Source organism: Hyperolius riggenbachi, chromosome 11 (assembly GCF_040937935.1).
Source record: "Hyperolius riggenbachi isolate aHypRig1 chromosome 11, aHypRig1.pri, whole genome shotgun sequence".
NCBI lineage: Eukaryota > Metazoa > Chordata > Amphibia > Anura > Hyperoliidae > Hyperolius > Hyperolius riggenbachi.
Window position 1 is genome coordinate 104601705 of NC_090656.1, and position 19332 is coordinate 104621036.

Sequence of the window (19332 nt, forward strand, 5' to 3'; positions counted from 1 at the left end):
AATAAAGGAACAGACGGATTTGTGGCTGGCACCGCTGGACCTGAAACCGGGCATGAAGCTAGACACCTGGCACGAACTGGCAATGTACGCAATAGAGGTGCTGGCTTGCCCGGCAGCCAGCGTTATGTCGGAACGCTGTTTCAGTGCTGCCGGAGGCATCATCACAGATCGGCGTATCCGCCTCTCCACAGAAAATGCAGACCGTCTGACTCAAATTAAAATGAATCAATCCTGGATTGGAAACGACTACGCAACACTCCTGGACCCCAACCAAGTAACATGACCGATGAACATCTGGGATGGTTTAGCGTTTCCGGTCCCTGTTTATTGAACCTCTCATCTGTATTACATTTATGACTGCATGGCGGCAAAAAGCATTGCTGCTATATCCGCACGCTTTTTGTCCTCATGCAAGGCCTGGGTTGTTGTGTCTCACAAAGCGTGGCCTTCTCCTCCTGCGCCTCCTCCTGTTCCATCACGTGTGCTGCTGCTGCTGCTGCTGCTGCTGCTGCTGGGTTACCGTTGCCGGTCCCTGTTTATGGAACCTCTTATCTTTATTACATTTATGACTACATGGCGGTACAAAGCATGCTATCCGCACGCTTTTTGTCCTCATGCAAGGCCTGGGTTGTTGTGTCTCACAAAGCGTGGCCTTCTCCTCCTGCGCCTCCTCCTGTTCCATCACGTGTGCTGCTGCTGCTGCTGCTGCTGCTGGGTTACCGTTGCCGCGTGGTCCCTGTTTATGGAACCTCTTATCTTTATTACATTTATGACTACATGGCGGTACAAAGCATGCTATCCGCACGCTTTTTGTCCTCATGCAAGGCCTGGGTTGTTGTGTCTCACAAAGCGTGGCCTTCTCCTCCTGCGCCTCCTCCTGTTCCATCACGTGTGCTGCTGCTGCTGCTGCTGCTGCTGGGTTACCGTTGCCGCGTGGTCCCTGTTTATTGAACCTCTTATCTTTATTACATTTATGACTACATGGCGGTACAAAGCATGCTATCCGCACGCTTTTTGTCCTCATGCAAGGCCTGGGTTGTTGTGTCTCACAAAGCGTGGCCTTCTCCTCCTGCGCCTCCTCCTGTTCCATCACGTGTGCTGCTGCTGCTGCTGCTGCTGCTGGGTTAGCGTTGCCGCGTGGTCCCTGTTTATTGAACCTCTTATCTTTATTACATTTATGACTACATGGCGGTACAAAGCATGCTATCCGCACGCTTTTTGTCCTCATGCAAGGCCTGGGTTGTTGTGTCTCACAAAGCGTGGCCTTCTCCTCCTGCGCCTCCTCCTGTTCCATCACGTGTGCTGCTGCTGGGTTAGCGTTGCCGCGTGGTCCCTGTTTATTGAACCACTTATCTTTATTACATTTATGACTGCATGGTGGTACAAAGCATGCTATCCGCACGCTTCTTGTCCTCATGCAAGGCCTGGGTTGTTGTGTCTCAAAGCGTGGCCTTCTCCTCCTGCGCCACCCTCCTCCTGTTCCATCACGTGTGCTGCTGCTGGGTTAGCATTACTGGTCCCTTTTCCTGGAACCTCTTATATGTATTACATTTATGACTGCATGCCGACAAAAAGCATGTTACCTGTGCAAAGAAAACAGACATTTCCCGCATTTAAAAGACAGTTTTCCCTTTGAAACTTTAAAATCGATTTTCTCAAAAACTATAAGCTCTTTTTGCTAAATTTTTTTTTCCTCTTGTACCCACTCCCAAGGTGCACATACCCTGTAAATTTGGGGTATGTAGCATGTAAGGAGGCTTTACAAACCACAAAAGTTCGGGTCCCCATTGACTTCCATTATGTTCGGAGTTCGGGTCGAACACCCGAACATCGCGGCCATGTTCGGCCTGTTCGGCCCGAACCCGAACATCTAGATGTTCGCCCAACACTAGTGACAACGACTGGGTGGAGGAGGGTGACACTAGGGGAGAAGGGTGACAAGGACTGGGTGGGGGAGGGTGACACTGGGGGAGAAGGGTGACAACTACTGGGCGGGGGAGGGTGACACTAGGAGCGGAGAAAACACTGACAGGGCACTCTCACCGATTTCTTCTCCTCGTGTAGCTGCCTGGTCTCCACGTGGTTGCCGGAGGGTGTGCAGCAGGTTGGGGACGTGCCTGATGCGGCCAGGCGGCCGCTCCGATTAGAGGAGCTCTAGGGGTGGAGCTGACAGGCAGGAACAGCACGCTGGCGGGCAGGGCTGATGCAGCCCGATATCAGCGCTGATTGGAGGGTGGGCGAGGAGCAAGCTGGGGGCGAGGCAAATGTAGCTGGGTGGCCGTGCCTACCAGAGTCCGTCCGACGGTGGCCAGAGTCCTGCAGCTGGGACGTCCCGTGGGCAAAAGCGGGACGTTTCCCGGGGCACAATGCTGCCCGGGACAGGGTACCCCAAAAGCGGGACGTGTCCCACCAAATGCGGGACGTCTGGTCACCGTACTGTCATAGATAGCTACAGGTGTCCCTTAGGATTTAGTAGTCAGAGGTACCCTCAGTATTAAGTAGCTGCCTACTGGATCCCCTGACTGAAGGGAGATCTCAACAGTGGAATGCCAAGAGCGGGGTGAGTAACCTCTCTCAAGAGTGCCTGCTTGGGACTCAGCATAGGGAAAGAGGGAGGGAGGCACTAGGGGAGGGGAGTGACCTTCCCATCATCAGGCACCTGTAGGCACGTGCCTACAGTGCTTTATAGTAAATACAGCCCTGGTCCTACAGGTTATTTCTGCTTTTATTTTTTTCCTTTTTTTTGCCTACATAGGAGCTGCCATTTTGCTGATGATGTCAGCATTATAAACAAAAGAGGATGGAGAAGTCACAGCCTGTCTGCCCTACCTGCTGTGTCGCCTCATACTCTCATCTGAAAAAGTTAAACATCAGAAGCAAAATACAATCACTACTTTCTTTGCACAAGGAACATTTCAATCTGTCCGTACATACAAAGTGGCCATAAGAACCGATGAGCTCTTAACATCTGAGAGCTACACAGCTCCATAGAGGCGCTCTGGCATTTACTGACCCACAATTGGTAAGCACCAAAGGTTTCTATTTTCTTATATACATGCCGCCGTGCATGGTCTATTGATTGCTTGTTTTATGTCACACAGTATGGATATAACTGAATTTAACCCTCATTAAGGATGGGGGCTATTTATACTTCAGCCACATATGACCAACCTGTTTTCAGGCAATTACACACCACTATTCCCATACCTATGCTGGTGTATGCGCATTGTGCACATGGACACATAACATTAGCTCCCTTGTGCGATTGGTAAGATGCACTGTCTTTCCCAGGAGAGGAAGTTAGGATGTGTGCTCCTAATCCATTGATAGGTTTGATGCAATGAATGTGTTTGCATGTCTGCACTATGCATGTTACAGGGCCAGAGTTAGGACACCTATGTTTACCTGGGTACTTCTGCGCAGTATAGGTGATTAAGCATAAGAATGCATTCTTCTGTGAACTAAAACCCTGGCTTTTAATTTTGCTGTAGGGATAACAGTGGTGCCTGGATGAGTGAATCTGTGAATGCAATTGTTTGAACATTTGCATGTGAGTGTGCGAAGGGTTAATAGATTTTTGCTGTTTTCTAGCCACACCCCCTTCAGCACCTTCCTTTCCCTAATAATTTATTTAATGTCCTAACTAGAGGCGATGTGCCTGGATATATGTATGTTTATTCCCATACCTATGAGACCACCCCCCCTCCCCCCACCCTAGACTCTTTATGGTAAAATTGGTATAGCTGGCTCTTACTGATATAAATAATAATTGATTGCTATTGATTGGGTATATATATTTTTTTGGTGGTAGATCTATGTGATATAGCGGTTTGGTCAATAGGTTTAGTTTTTATTTAATATAGACCACAACACCATTTGCTACAAACATTTTATTGGAATACGACATGTTGTTGATGAAATATCTGTGCACCTCCTAGTTTCGTTTTTTCTTTTTTGTTTCTTTTTTTCTCCATTGTTCTCCTTGTTCAATTGCCTGATGAAGCAGGATGTTAGCCCGTGAAACGGGTTGCATCATATTCAGAGAATTGTTTTAAATAAATACAGTTGTACTTTTAACGGCTTAATTTGGCCTGGTCATTTGTGTACTTGGGGAAGGTGAATCCACCAATTTCCCTCCTTTTAGACTGGTTTTAACTAATCTTATCCTATGTTGGCGCCTCTGTTATCCCTGTTTACTCTTAACATCTGTTCAGGAGTTGCACAAATATTAATTTGGGCACATTTCAAATGTATTCCTTTAATGTACATTTTACTTTAAGACTCCTTTTCGTGCACACTTAACACCTTCTGCCAATACATGGAAATGAGAAAATCACGAAAAAATAAAATAATGTGGTGGCGTGTGTGTGTGTGTTTGTGTGTGTGTGTAAGAGTGTGTGTGTGTGTGTAAGAGTGTGTGTGTGTAAGAGTGTGTGTGTGTGTGTATGAATGTGTATGAATGTGTGTGTGTGCGCGTGTGCGCGTGCGTGCGCGCGCGTGTGTGTGTGTAAGAGTGTGTGTGTGTAAGAGTGTGTGTGTGTGTGTGTGTGTGTGTGTGTGTGTAAGAGTGTGTGTGTGTGTGTGTGTGTGTGTGTGTGTGTGTGTGTGTGTATGAATGTGTGTGTGTGCGCGTGTGCGCGTGCGTGCGCGCGTGTGTGTGTGTGTAAGAGTGTGTGTGTGTGTGTGTGTTTGTACATGAGCAGGTGTTGAAAAATTCTCATCTCAAAACATTACCCAAAACCTGAGTATAAGTTTGTCAGTGTAGTTTGAACAAGTGTTATTACACACCATAAAGTTCTAATTGCAGGATTGTAGTATTCATCTTTATATTTTTTCCTATCATTGACAGAACCATGTCAGTGAAGAGTGTCATCATTGTCAAGTGCTGAGCCCTCCGTCATCAGGAGATTGGAAACTCCACAGAAAATCCATGGGTATGTGACACAGACATTCAGTGCTCTTCACACTCAAATGGGAAGAAGTGTTTCACCTGCATTTATCGTACATATTTTGAGACCGAAGAGGCAACAAGACCTGTGAGACCTTAAAGGAAACCGTAGATGGTAAATAATGGTGTATTTATACTTACCTGGGGCTTCCTCCAGCCCTCATGTGGTCTGTAGACTCCCTTGCTGCTCCAATCTCCCATTCTCTAATCCGTTAATCTGGCTGGTTGTGCTCTTCTACACATGTGCGGCTTGGCCTTGCGCATACCCCCTGTTATGCTCCCGCAGTCTGGAGCATTCTGTACCAGCACAGAGCGTTACTGGGTGTCTTCACATGGCAGCAGCCATCAGTGTCACTCAATTTCTGCACCTGTCTCCAGTGCAGAAGCCTCCTCTTCCTTTCCGTCTCCAATGCTGCCCAAGTCCATAGCCGCCGGCCACAATGCAAACGTGCACAGAGAGCAAGATAGCTGCTGCACAGGCGGCTAGCAGCACAGTACCGCGGTCAGGTGCTCGCCTGATCTCCCAGCATTGCAGCATTTGCAAGCTTGCAAATGCTGCACCAGTTTAGCCTGCTGCTTTGGTGCTCTTGCTCCTGTAATGCCCTAGGCCATGGCCTAGGTGGCCTTGGCCTAAATCCTGCCCTGCCATGCAGCAATGTAATTACTGTGTTTTTGGACTCAAGTGGGGAAAAAATTAACTGCGTCTTATAGTCCTAATGCAGAGATTTCCTGGCTTGTGAATACCTGCCAATACGAACCTCCATTCCGCCACAATGTTGGGGACTCCCTGTACTGTGCTCATTCAGAGAAGCACACAGGGGGACAAACGGAGGACACAAGGGAGACACAAAGGGGCATAGAGGAGGACAGAGGCGGACCCACGGGGCGACAGTAGTGATGTCTCAAACCTCCAATTTTAGGTTTGCGAACCTCGAACGCAAACTTTCGCAAAAGTTTGGGTTCGTGCGAACTTCGCAAACCGCAATAGACTTCAATGGGAAGACGAACTTTGAAAACTACAAACATTTATGCTGGCCACAAAAGTGATGGAAAAGATGTTTCAAGGGGTCTAACACCTGGAGTTTTGCATGGCGGAGTGGGATACACGCCAAAAGTCCCCAGGAAAAAAATCTGGATTTGACGCACAGCAGCGTTTTAAGGGCAGAAATCACATTGCAATGCTAAATTGGAGGCCTAAAGTGCTTTAAAACATCTTGCATGTGTATACATCAATCAGGGAGTGTAATTAGAGTACTGCTTCACACTGACACACCAAACTAACTGTGTAACGCACCGCAAACAGCTGTTTGTGTAGTGGCGGCCGTGCTGGACTGGTGCGCATCATGGCAAGAGTGCAGGCCATGGCGGTTTTCAAGCCCATATGGTGGCATGGCTGTGGTAGCTCAATGATAGAACAACAGTGACTGTCCAGCTGATCGAATTTGGTCTTTCCACAATGAAGCAACAAGCTTATTATCTTTGGTGTGCCCCCCAACACTTTCATATAGCCGGTGGTCATTGCTTCATTGTGATACGGAAGCCCCTTCACCGCGGCAAGGTAATGATCACGAAGAGGAATTGATTTTTTTGTTTTGTTTTTTGATTTTTTTGTTTTGTTGTTGCAGCCGCAGTGCAGCCAGAAAAATTAGGCAGGCATGTACAAGTACCAGAAAAATTATTATAGCAGCCGCTGCTAGCAGCGGCCTTAAAAATTCAGGAATCCACCTGGAGTCCTGGACCCTGTTGGTGGTGGCTGAGAAAAGGCAGTCAACCGGCCTGCAGGCAGAGATACTGTGTGGGGACTGACTTAGTCTTGGGGCAGGCCGTCACACGGCGTGCAGGCAGAGATGCTGTGTGTGGGGACTGACTTAGTCTTCGGGCAGGCCTGACTGTGCTTCGCAGACCACGTGGTCAGATGGACCCTTGACCCAACGCTGTGTGACAGAGATGACACCACTTGCCTTTCAACATCACGGTACAGTTTGGGTATCACCTTTTTTGAGAAATAATTGTGGCCTGGTATCTTCCACTTTTGTGTGCTGCTTTTCCTTAGGTGGTCCTCCCATTGCAGTTTGTGCTTTGTCATCATGTGCCTTTGTAAGGAAGTTGTCCCTACGCGGGTCTAGGTCTTTCCATGGCTCAATTTTTAGTGGCAGAGAGTACAGATGGCATTGCTCTCATCTGAGGCAGACACACAAAAAAATTTCCACACCGTTGAGCCCTGGGATGTTGGCACTTTGGTGGTGGCACCCAACTGGGTGTTATGTGGGGTGCCAGAATCAGAGCAGGAGGAGGAAGATATGTCACGCTTCCATGCAGAAGCTGTGGAAGATGAGGTGTTCTGTGTTAAATAGTCAACTATGTCCTGACAATCTTGGGGTTTGATGGCACGTGCCTTCTGAACACTGTACTTTGGTCTAGGGCTGCACGAAATCACGACAGCACGACCTTGAACAGACCTGCCAGGTGGCCTGCCTCTGCCTGTTTTGCCCATATTGGGGGGGGGATGAAGTGAAAGGTATGCACTGACTTGACTAATACAATGTGCAGTCACACAGGTGCAGTGAACAGGTATGCATTGACTAGTATTACAAATGTGCAGCTATCACACACACACAGGTACCGTGAACAGGTATGCAGTGATTAGTATTACACATGTGCAGCTGTCACACACACAGGTACCGTGAACAGGTATGCAGTGACTAGTATTACAAATGTGCAGCTGTCACACACACACGTACCGTGAACAGGTATGCACGGTCGGACTGGTATTACAAATGTGCAGCTGTCACACACGTGCAGTGAAAAGATAGTCACTGAATGTGCTGGGCCTTGCACAGTATAGGAATTAGCAAGGGCCAGCTGCGACTGACTGACAGGGCTGTATATGCAAGTGCCAGTGGACCACACACAAAAAAAAAAAAAAACCAGATCACAAGAACAACATTAGCTCTCAAAAGAGCTGTTGTGGGGTGCTTTTTAGCAATAAGTATCAGCAAGGAGCAAGCTAACAAGCCTAACTTTAGCCTAACTAAGCTTTCCCTATGTCTCTGCAGCAAACTCTCCCTTCTCTGATTACTGCAGCCACACCGAGTGAGGATAATGGCTGCCTTATATAAGGGGGAGGGGGGCTCCAGGAGGGAGTGTAGCCTGATTGGCTACCATGTGTCTTCTGACTGTGATGTAAAGGGTCAAAGTTGAGACTAATGATGTAGAATAGGTGCAGGTCAAACTCGCCATAAAGTTCGCGTTTCGACGCGAACACGAACCGGTGATGTTCGTGCGACTAAGTTTGCGGTCGAACCATTCGGGCCATCTCTAGGGGACAGAGGAGGACACAGGGAGACACAAGAGGTACAAGGGGGCATGAGGTACAAAGGGGGCATAATCCACAAGATGCCCCTTCACCATGGATGCACCAGGTTTAGTATATATTTTTTTCCCCTGCATTTTGTCCTCTAAACCAAGGTGCATCTTATGGTCAGGAGCGTCTTATAGTCTGAAAAATACGGTAAGTGTGACTGAAGCACTGCAATGAGAAGGATAGCCTGTTTGTAAGATTCCGGATTTACTGCCCCTTTAGGTGTGAGGCATTTAGTGGCAGTGCACAAGAGGCTGCTGGACCAGCCTTGAACCCCTGAGAGCCTCTTGTACAGGGCGTGAGTTCATTTGTTATGCATAACATAAAGGTGGCCATACAGTTAGTGCAATGCTAGGGGGATTAATGAAGCATCCCTTTATTTTTTTATTCTGATACCTAGTTTTTTTTAAAGTAAGGGCTGGACATTTAGGGAAGCGGTGAAAATATAAAATATAATATCCTCTTAGCCTCAGCTGCTTTTATCCCTAGCCAATCCTTAGTTTTCCGATATCAGTAGAATACCTTTATAGTACATTCTAAGGGACCAGGAAAAGTAGTTTACTATATTAGACGTGTATTATATCAGAATGTGTCATATATTGTATGTTTATACAGACGCATTTGCTGCAACCTGAGTTTACAATATCTATAAGGTTTACTAGATCAGAGTTTACTATAACAGGATTGTACTGTATCTGTAATAATGTTCAGCTTCCAGTCCCCCCATAGTGTGTTTAAGCTCGTTACTCCTTGTAGAGGATCAAAAAATGATCCCCTTTACCTACTTACCAGTGAGGGTTTCAGATTAACATTTAACATTTCTAACAATAACTAACAATTCTAATATACTTGATTCTGTAAGCAGTACCGGAGCTACCATAGGAAAAAATGGGCAATTGCCCCAGGGCCCCAGAGCCTGTATGGGCCCCCAGGGTGTCCCTCCCCCATCTTAACTGTTGCTCCCCAGGGACTCTGCAGAGTCTGTTAAGTTGGGAGTTGATTGGGGGAGGGTCAGTAGCCAGCTCAGGGGCCCAGGAGGGAAATTTGGCTGCAACAAAGGGCCTCCAATGACGCTTTTTGGTCGGGGGGTGTCTGTTGGAGGGCCCCCAGGCTAATTTTGCCCTAGGGCCCAATTGTTACTTGAACCGGCCCTGTCTGTAAGCCATTCTCAGTGATCTCCAAGCAATTCCAGTGGGGGTTTTATGAATGATCAAGCAAACATGGACTTTATTAATAGTTGATTAGCTATGAAATGGTTTATCTATGACATGGTTTTTATTTTGCACCATCACTTGGGCAATATTGGATCACAGTGAGGGGGAGATTGCAGTTAAATTTAAAAAGGAAAAACAAGGACCACTTGGATTTATTGAAAAAAAAAAAAAAAGTTCTAAATGTGGTTCCTGGCATGATACTGCAATAACTTCTGTTAGGAAACATCAAGTTAAAGAGATATGGAAGCTCACGTATTTATTTAAGTTTAAACAATACACATTGCCTGGCTGTCCTGCTGTTCCTCTTGGATCAGTGAATAATGGCGCACAGCGCCTATGCATAAAAATGGTGTCGCATTAAAAAGATACGCTTATCGCTATTTATCGTTAGTACTGCATAATAATGGCGCACAGGGAAAAAAAAAGATAAACGGCACACACTAACGTTATTTAACAATAGTGGCACACACTAACGCTATTTATCAATAGTGCCGTTCATTTGCCAAACAGCAGACGTTATTGCCCACAGTAAAATTATTTATCAATAGCGCCCTACATAAGCCAAACTGCAGATGTTATTTAACTGCAAAACGGTGAATGGATTTAATGTAACACTGTCAAGGTTAGGGTTAGGCACCACTGTGGGGGTCTTAGGGTTAGGCACCATCAGGGGGGTCTTAGGGTTAGGCACCACCAGGGGGGTGGTTAGTGTTAGGCACCACCAGGGGGGTGGTTAGGATTAGGCACCACCAGGGGGGTCTTAGGGTTAGGCACCATCAGGGGGGTCTTAGGGTTAGGCACCACCAGGGGGGTGGTTAGTGTTAGGCACCACCAGGGGGGTGGTTAGGATTAGGCACCACCAGGGGGGTCTTAGGGTTAGGCACCACCAGGGGGGTGGTTAGGGTTAGGCACCACCAGGGGGGGGGTCTTAGGGTTAGGCACCAACTGGGGGGGTCTTAGGGTTAGGCACCACCAGGGGGGTCTTAGGGTTAGGCACCACCAGGGGGGGTCTTAGGGTTAGGCACCACCAGGGGGGTGTTAGGGTTAGGCACCACCAGGGGGTTTAGGATTTAGGGATAGGTACAGAGAGGGTTCTGTGTGTTAACGCTAAGTAACAATAAGGCTTTAACGTTAAATAACAATAAGGCTTTAACGTTAAATAGCGATAAGGGGCAAACGGATTAGCATCAACACCGTGCGCCATTATTCGCAGGCGCCATTTTCAGATGGATCCGTTCCTCTGCCTCTAATACTTGTAGCCATAGACCCTAAACAATCATGTAGGTTACATGTTTCTGACAAAAATTCGACTGGATTAAAGAGACACTGAAGCGAAAAAAAACTATGATATTATGATTTGTATGTGAAGTACAGCTAAGAAATAAAACATTAAGATCAGATACATCAGTCTAATTGTTTCCAGTACAGGAAGAGTTAAGAAACTCCAGTTGTTATCTCTATACAAAAAAGCCATTATCTCTACGACTTTCAAAGTCCTGGAGAGGGCTGTTTTCTGACTTTTAGTATCTCAACTGTTAGTTAACTATTTACTTTTCCTCTGGCAGAGGAGAGGTCATTAGTTCACAGACTGCTCTGAAAGAATCATTTTGAATGCTGAGTGTTGTGTAATCTGAACATGGGTTAGGGTTAGGGTTAGAGAATGATGCAATGTTAGAAAAAAACACTATATACCTGAAAATAAAAATATGAGAATATTTTCTTTGCTGCTAATCTTCTAGTAATTATTCATAGTACACAACCAATTCATTATATCATATATTTTTTTTCGCTTCAGTGTCTCTTTAACTGCATGCTTGTTTCAGGTGTGTGACTCAGACACTACTGAGGCCAGCAAGATCAGCAGGGCTGCCAGGCAACTGGTAATGTTTAAAAGGAATTATGTATGGCAGCCTCCATATATCCCTCTCACTTCAAGTTCCCTTTAGCTTTCAGAAATTCCAGTCATGTTCTCAATGGACCCAGGAACAGGTTGCAATCTTTGGTCACATAGTTGCAGGCTTTTTTTCTAGTCTGCTCCAGGCTTGCTTAATCCCTTATGATACCCCCAGTCCCCCAGCGGAGGTGCTTGGAGATGTCTGGAGAAGCCCTTGTAAATCAGGCCTCGGAGTCCTTGTTTAAGTCACGGTAAGAGGCATTTGCAGTGTCATTGATGAGTTAGAAGTGAGCAGAGAGCCCTTCTATCAGCAGTGTCCACGTTCCGACTGCCTTCAGCCACGATCATTTCTCCAGCACTAGATTAGATTGTTTTTATTGATTCTTGAATCTCGTCTCATCGACAACAATCACGCCATTTCCCTTAATCCGCTGAAGCCACAGTTCATTTCATTCTTTGTCGTGCTGGCAGGGTCTGAAGATAGTGACAGAAATATGACTACTCCACTCTGTTATTTATTATTTTCCAGCCACATGCGCCTTATCTGATAATTAATTGCTAGTGAAAAGCCTGTGATCATATATGAAAGGCACTCTGCAGACCAGAATGAAAGTGCTTAAAGGGACACTTAAGTCAAACAAAAAAAATGAGTTTTACTCACCTAGGGCTTCCAATAGCACCCTGCAGCTGTCCGGTGCCGTCGCCGTCTCCCTCCGATCCTCCTGGCCCCCGCCGGCAGCCACTTCCTGTTTCGGTGACAGGAGCTGACAGGCTGGGGACGCGAGTGATTCTTCGCGTTCTCAGACACATTAGCACCCTCTATGCTGCTATATGGTATATGATATATGCTTTAGCAGCATAGATGTAGCTATTGTGGCCAGGAACGCGAAGAATCAATCGCGTCCCCAGCCTGTCAGCTCCTGTCACCGAAACAGGAAGTGGCTGCCGGCGGGGGCCAGGAGGATCGGAGGGAGACGGCGAGGGCACCGGACAGCTGCAGGGGGCTATTGGAAGCCCCAGGTGAGTAAAACTCATTTTATTTTTTTGACTTAAGTGTCCCTTTAAAGTGGACCCAAACTAAAAATACAAGATTTCAGAAATAAAATCTATTTTTTCTATTATTCTAAATTATAATAATATATAGCAGCCTTTTTTTCAGCTGCATGATGACAAATATAAAATATTTTACATTTATTGGGGAAACCCCTCCCTTCCTTTCATATTGCCGGCAAATAATCCGGCAAACTGGTGGAGTAGATGGTGTCCAGCAAAGGAGGAATTGCTAATGGCTGCCCCCTGTATAACCCTAGTTATGCAAAGAGAAGGGTGAAAAGCATGCACTGAAATGCTCATAGGTTTGAAAGAGTGTTTATTTATCTTTGTATGTGTCAGAGTGGTGCAACTAAATATTTTGAATAAAAAACTTTTTTGGTTTGGGTCCGCTTTAAATAAAGGGACACCTGAAGTGAGAGAGATATGGAGGATGCCATACTTATTGCATTTTAAACAATACACATTGCCTGGCTGTCCTGCTGAGCCTCTGCCTCTAATACTTTTAGCCATAGACCCTAGGAAAGCATGCAGGTCAGATGTTTGACTAAAGTCTGACAGGATTAGCTGCTTGCTTGTTTCAGGGGTGTAATTCCGACATGATTGCCAAGCAACCAGTATTGTAAAAAATGAAATAAATATGGCAGCCTCCATATTCCTTTCAGTTCAGGTGTACTTTAAGGCCCCTTTCACACAAGGTGCATCGCTTCATGTCGCAGTACGCTCCCTCGACACTCCCCCATTACAATGGCGATAAGACTGGCCACACTACCCATGTTGCAACATGATGCGGTGGAAACGGTACTGATGAAGCAGAGTTAATGCGGACTCTGCAGTTCAATGCTGAGCAGTAAGAGCGGTACCGGGAGGCAGGCATTTGCATTGGAGTGTATGGCTGTACGCCGCACATGCCCCAATTGGCTGAAAAACAGTGACGTTCTTCCTGTTCAGCAGGGAGCATGTCACTGTGTAGGGGGGCCCCGAGCTATGCTTATTACCCTGTCAGCGCACTCTGCCAATTGGCTGGAAAACAGTGACGTTCTTCCTGTTCAGCAGGGAGCATGTCACTGTGTAGGGAGGCCCCGAGCTATGCATATTACCCTGTCAGCGCACTCTGCCAATTGGCTGGAAAACAGTGACGTTCTTCCTGTTCAGCAGGGAGCATGTCACTGTGTAGGGGGGCCCCGAGCTATGCATATTACCCTGTCAGCGTACTCTGCCAATTGGCTGGAAAACAGTGACGTTCTTCCTGTTCATCAGGGAGCATGTCACTGTGTAGGAGGGCCCGAGCTATGCATATTACCCTGTCAGCGCACTCTGCCAATTGGCTGGAAAACAGTGACGTTCTTCCTGTTCAGCAGGAAGCATGTCACTGTGTAGGGGGGCCCGAGCTATGCATATTACCCTGTCAGCGCACTCTGCCAATTGGCTGGAAAACAGTGATGTTCTTCCTGTTCAAGATGGAGCATGTCACCGTTTGGGGAGGCAGAGCTATGCATACTACCCTGTCATCACGGGGTAATGTGCAAGGGAAAATGATGTGAGGCGATTGTCCTGCAACAATTGCACTGCAATATTTGCGAACCTAGCCTAAAGGAAATCTCGGTACTTTTGCTATAGATACATATGACTTTCATACCTGATATATACCTTGCCTTGAGTGACAAAAAAAGGCTAGAAAAGCCCCTGGTTAAGGGCATCACTGATTTGACCGAAATATCAATTGAACATTGATTGGGCGCACCCATTCTTTGTGCACTCTTTGTACTAGATGCCAATTCCCCTCTTACGACTTGTCTGATCAGATTACTCATGTCTGGGGGTCTGGATCATCTGTTTCTGGTTCAGGAGAGCAGAACTGACAGATGTATTTATCTGGTAATGCTGGCTGAACACAAGCCCAGCATGACTTGGCTAGTGACTTGCTATATCTGGACAATGGCTGGGCTGTATAAGCAGATCCAGCCTCTGTATGCAGATAACATTCTTCAAACCCACCTCGGGTTCTCTTTAAAGATGATCCATGTTTTGATCTTTATTTGGACTATAAGATTATTAACCACTTCAAGACAGGAGGTTCACATCCTAAAAATCCCTCCTGCAGCCTGCAGGACATGAAGCTCACATCTTGCATAAAGGTGCCACTGTGCGCTTGTGTGCATGCATGCACGTTCACCTGTTCACCTGTTTAGTGAATGATTGCTGCTATACGCTACAGCAGCAATCATTTTTTCCACAAACTATTGAACTGCTTGTTTGCCAAGTAGCTCAGCCGCCTAGCTGCTGGCCACAAGAGCCATTCGGCTGTAATCACACACAACCAAATAGAAGCATTTAGTAACACCGCACGTGTCACGTTTCAGATGCAGTGGCCTATCCCAGGGGTTAAGTCACATCTGAGCAGGGCACTTACCATGCTCAGATGCAAAATCATGAGGAAAGGAGGGGGGGTCACTAGTCCACTACCTGTGCCGATCACTAGCAAGCACCCAGCAGGTGACCAGGAGCGACAGACATCTGCAGTTGCTCATGGAAGGGAGGACTTAAGGTTTTAAAAAAAGTTTAACTAGTTCACCCCCAAGGGTTTTTACCCTAACGGACCAGAGCAATTTTCACCTGTCGGTGCTCCTCCCTTTTATTCCCTAATAACTTTATTACTACTTATCACAACAAAATGATCTATACCTCGTTTTTTTCGCCACCAATTAGGCTTTCTATGGGTAGTGCATTTTGCTAAGAATTATTTTTTATTCTAAATGCGTTTTAACGGGAAAAATAAGAAAATAATGGAAAAAAATTCATTATTACTCAGTTTTCGGCCATTATAGTTTTAAAATAAAACGTTATCCTGTGGATGAAACTGGCACATTTTATTTGCCTAGTTGTCCGATTATTAAACCGTTTAAATTATGCCCCTATCACAATGAATGGCGACAATATATTATTTGGAAATACAGTATAGGTGTTCTTTTTTTGTTTAGATTTTTTGTCCGGTCCATAATTACAAGCCCATATGTAGTAAAGTAAAAGTAATTTTCCCTCATAAAATATAGATTAAAAAAGCTGAGTCCCTAAGGCAACTATTTATGTATTTTTTTTAAACTGATTCTTTTTTACAAGTGTTTTTTTTTTTTTTTAAAGGGGAGGGGGGCTTTGGAAGTGTAATTTATTTGTTAATAATGTTATTAATATTGTGTATATATGTATGTGCCTGTATGTGTTATTTTACTTTTTGGCCACAAGTTGGCGCTAGTGAACACTCTCCCATTTTATAGGAAGTGTTCACTTTTTTTTTTTTTTTTACATCTAACTACACTGTGACTGTTTCCTGTTTTATGAATTGACGTGGCCGCTGATCGCGGTCATGTTCATTCATTCCAGGCATTGCGATAAAAAAATTACTGCCAAAACAAAGCCTTAGGGTGTCCTGGAAAATATATATATATATATATATATATATATATATATATATATATATATATATATATATATATATATATATATATATATAATGTTAGAAGTAATGAAAAAGTTATTTCTGTATCAATAGTGACGTAGCTGAAGTGACAACATGGTCAGAAATCTTAAGGGGCAAAAACCCAGGAATGCATAGTGCCCATTAGATAAAATGACCTTACATGAGTGCCCATTAGATAAAGGACACTTTAAAATCTTCAGTACATACCCTTCCCAGTTCCCACTGTACCTTTTGTCTTTGTGTGATCTCTTTCCTGGGAGAGCTCATTTGGAACTGAGCAGCTTAAAAAAATGCAAAGAGAATAATGTTTCTTAACTCAAGGCACTGTAAATGGCGAAAGGTAGCTTACCCAGATGGATTGGTGATGGAGCAGCTAGACCAGCAGCAGAGTGATTTGTACGGCTGAGCGTGTCCGCCTTCATTAAACAGGCTTTAAATAGAATGTAGCGAGTAGTCGCTTATGAAGTAGAGTGAATTCTGACTCTGGTTTTCAATACCAAGAATGGTGGCTGGCCATTTACACATTCACACAATGCTGTTCCTTGTTTGCAAAATGCCCCCCAAACTAGAAACGAAGTAACAAATTTGGAAGCAACATCAGATACTATCCATAAGGCCTGGAGCCACAGTCAATCCACAAAGGGGAGTTTGTAAACTGGCGGAGAAGCAGTTATTAGATTGGTGAGGTATCCTTGTATCTGATACAATAGCTCAAACGGATTCTAGAAAACAAAGTTTCCCATTTAGAGAGGAGCATTTGCCAAAATATATAAACTGCTGGATTCCTCTTGTACAGGGTACGTTCTTGTAGGAATTCCAAGGGTCCAGGTTGAGGACAAAAAAATGAATGTTGTCTCTAGCTCACTATTAGGGCTAGGGGGAAGAGCAATAGCCCACTCATGGCATCTTTGAGACTCCACAAAAACAGTAAGTGGAACAGCTAGGCAGTAGGCACTACTGTTTTTGTTAAGTTAGAGATGTGATCTGGATTCCAACTTGCCATTTTTTTTTTTTACTTTTAAATAGCCGGAATTGCCATAACCTTTGCCCAGGGCTAATCAGATTAGGAAGTCTAGTGACAACCTGACAGATTGATTCATTAATTACCTGTCAAGAAATAATTTTCTTTCCAAATCTAATTAGCAGAGCCGGAACAAGGTCCTCCAGCACCCAAGGCTGAGACACCAAAGTGCGCCCCTCCATCCCTGCCACCCAAACCATCAAACACTGATTGCTATTAGACTAAGAGGCGCCACAGGGCCCACAACCTCCCCAACACCTTAATATCTAGTTATCTGGCTTGCAGTCACTGCCATGTATCCCCTTTTCTTGTTTCTTTCTGCTTCAAACACAATTAGGAATGACATCTGAATGAATTCTGCGCCCCCTCCTACACTGCGCCCTGAGGCTGGAGCCTCTCCAGCCTATGCCTCGGGCCGGCCCTGCTAATTAGCCATGTGCTATATAATTGGATCTGGCTAATAAGATAGTGTTACTCATGAGTGTATTAAATGCATTAGGTAGCTAGCTGATTTATACTACAGAAGTAAGGACTAGAGCAGGCATGGACAAACTTGGCCCTCCAGCTGTTAAGGAACTACAAGTCCCACAATGCATTGCAGGAGTCTGACAGTCACAGTCATGCCTCATAAAGGCAAATGCATTGTGGGACTTGTAGTTCCTTCACAGCTGGAGGGCCAAGTTTGCCCATGCCTGGACTAGAGAAAGGGGAGTCCAGTGCACTAGCAGGATAGTACTGCAGGCAGGGTCTGTGTCTGTGTCAGGGAGGGGCTGTAGTGTGTACAGAAGGATTGTTCATTCATTGCAGTTAGAGGTCCATGGTCAGATAAGTTTGGCACATATATTACCTATTTGCACAAAAGGGGTTTGTGAGTTGCTTAGGCAGGGAGCACACTTATTTGAATCGTATGACTTTTGTGACACATGGCAATGAAGCACTGGCCATTGTAGTCTAGTCAATAACCTGCTCAGGAATCACACATCATGTTTAAAAATTACACAACGTTCTGCTTTTTTCTGCATAACACAAATGCTCCTAATTATAATATGTTTTGCAATAATCTGAAAACTGTGTGCGGACCACAAATGCAGACCACCACAAACCCTGAAAGCACCTGAAAAATTGCAACTACAAGCCTGCCTGCTCCTACTCGTTGCCGAGTCCTCGCTCCCGCTGATGTCACCAGGAGCGTACTGTACTGCTCAGGCACAGACCATATTGGGCCTGTGCAGTACGCTCCTGGTGACATCAGCGGGAGTGAGGACACGGCAACGCAGGCGCAGTGGTTTTCAGACTTTAAAGTCTGAAATTCCAGAAGTGAACCTGAGGCGGGGCCGGAGCATCGGTGAGTGGCTGCGCGGGCACAGGATGTCTGCGGGGGATCATTAGAAGCCCCGGGTAAGTTAAACTCATTTTCCCTCAACCCCCTACAGTATTCCTTTAAGCTCATTTAGCTTCCTTTTATCCTTTTGGCACCTCTGTTCTGCATATTATTTGTGATACGTTCATCAAGCATTTCAGCACTGTTTCCATCAAATGGCTATCAGTAAATAAAGCCTTACTAGTTCCACACTCCTAATTCTAACCTCCTCCATCTAAAGGTGGCCACTAACTGTCCAATTTCTAGCGAAAAATCGTTTGAGCGATCAGAAATTCTGATCGGATTGGTTGTAAATAACCTCCATTGATGGACACAATCAATTATGAATGAGTGAAAAAAATGTCATCTGAATGAATTTTCGTCGAACCAAAATTTGGATTTTCTTGTTGGTTGTGATAGATAGGAAGCAAAGATTGGTTAATAGAGGGTGTAGTGAACGATGTATTACAATATTTCACTTCCAATCAGAATTTCCGATCGCTTGAATGATTTTTCGCTAGAAATTGGATCATTCGTGGCCACCTTAAGGGTTAGTTCACACTGGGTGATTTTTCAGCGATTTGCTGATCACTGGCGATCATCAAAATGCTGCTGCTAATGCAAGTCAATGTTAGTGTTCACACTGGAGCGATTGCCAGTGATTAGCGATTTGCTGATGGTGCATGCAGAATTTTTGGAGTGTTTTTGGAGAGATTTTGGAGCGATTGAATTTCAATGTTATAGAATCACAAAACGCAATCACTCCTAAATCGCTTTCCTGTACGGTGAAAAAACAGCTAATTGCTGACAATCAGCAAAACGCTACCAAAGCGCCCAGTGTGAACTAGCCCTAACAGTAATTCCTTCTGGACAGCTAACCCTAACCTCTTCTTCAGACCTAAGTTCCTTTCTAAACCTCTGACCCTAACCTAATCAATTATCTAATCTTCCCCTTCCCATTTTGTAAAAAGTTTGTGATTTTTCGTATTTTTCACGAATTTTTATT

At 45.2% G+C, this 19332-nt stretch overlaps 1 long non-coding RNA gene across 2 annotated transcripts in view; it reads left to right on the forward strand.

The window, feature by feature from the left end:
• Positions 1-4870: 4870 nt before the first annotated feature.
• Positions 4871-19332, forward strand: part of LOC137538246 (uncharacterized) — a 57647-nt gene continuing 43185 nt past the window's right edge. Inside the window, exon 1 of one of the 2 annotated variants that reach the window (XR_011024717.1) lies at positions 4871-4934. This is a non-coding gene — a long non-coding RNA (uncharacterized lncRNA). Of the gene's footprint in view, positions 4935-4983; positions 5064-19332 lie in introns of those variants that run through there. The other variant, XR_011024718.1, reaches the window with a different exon arrangement.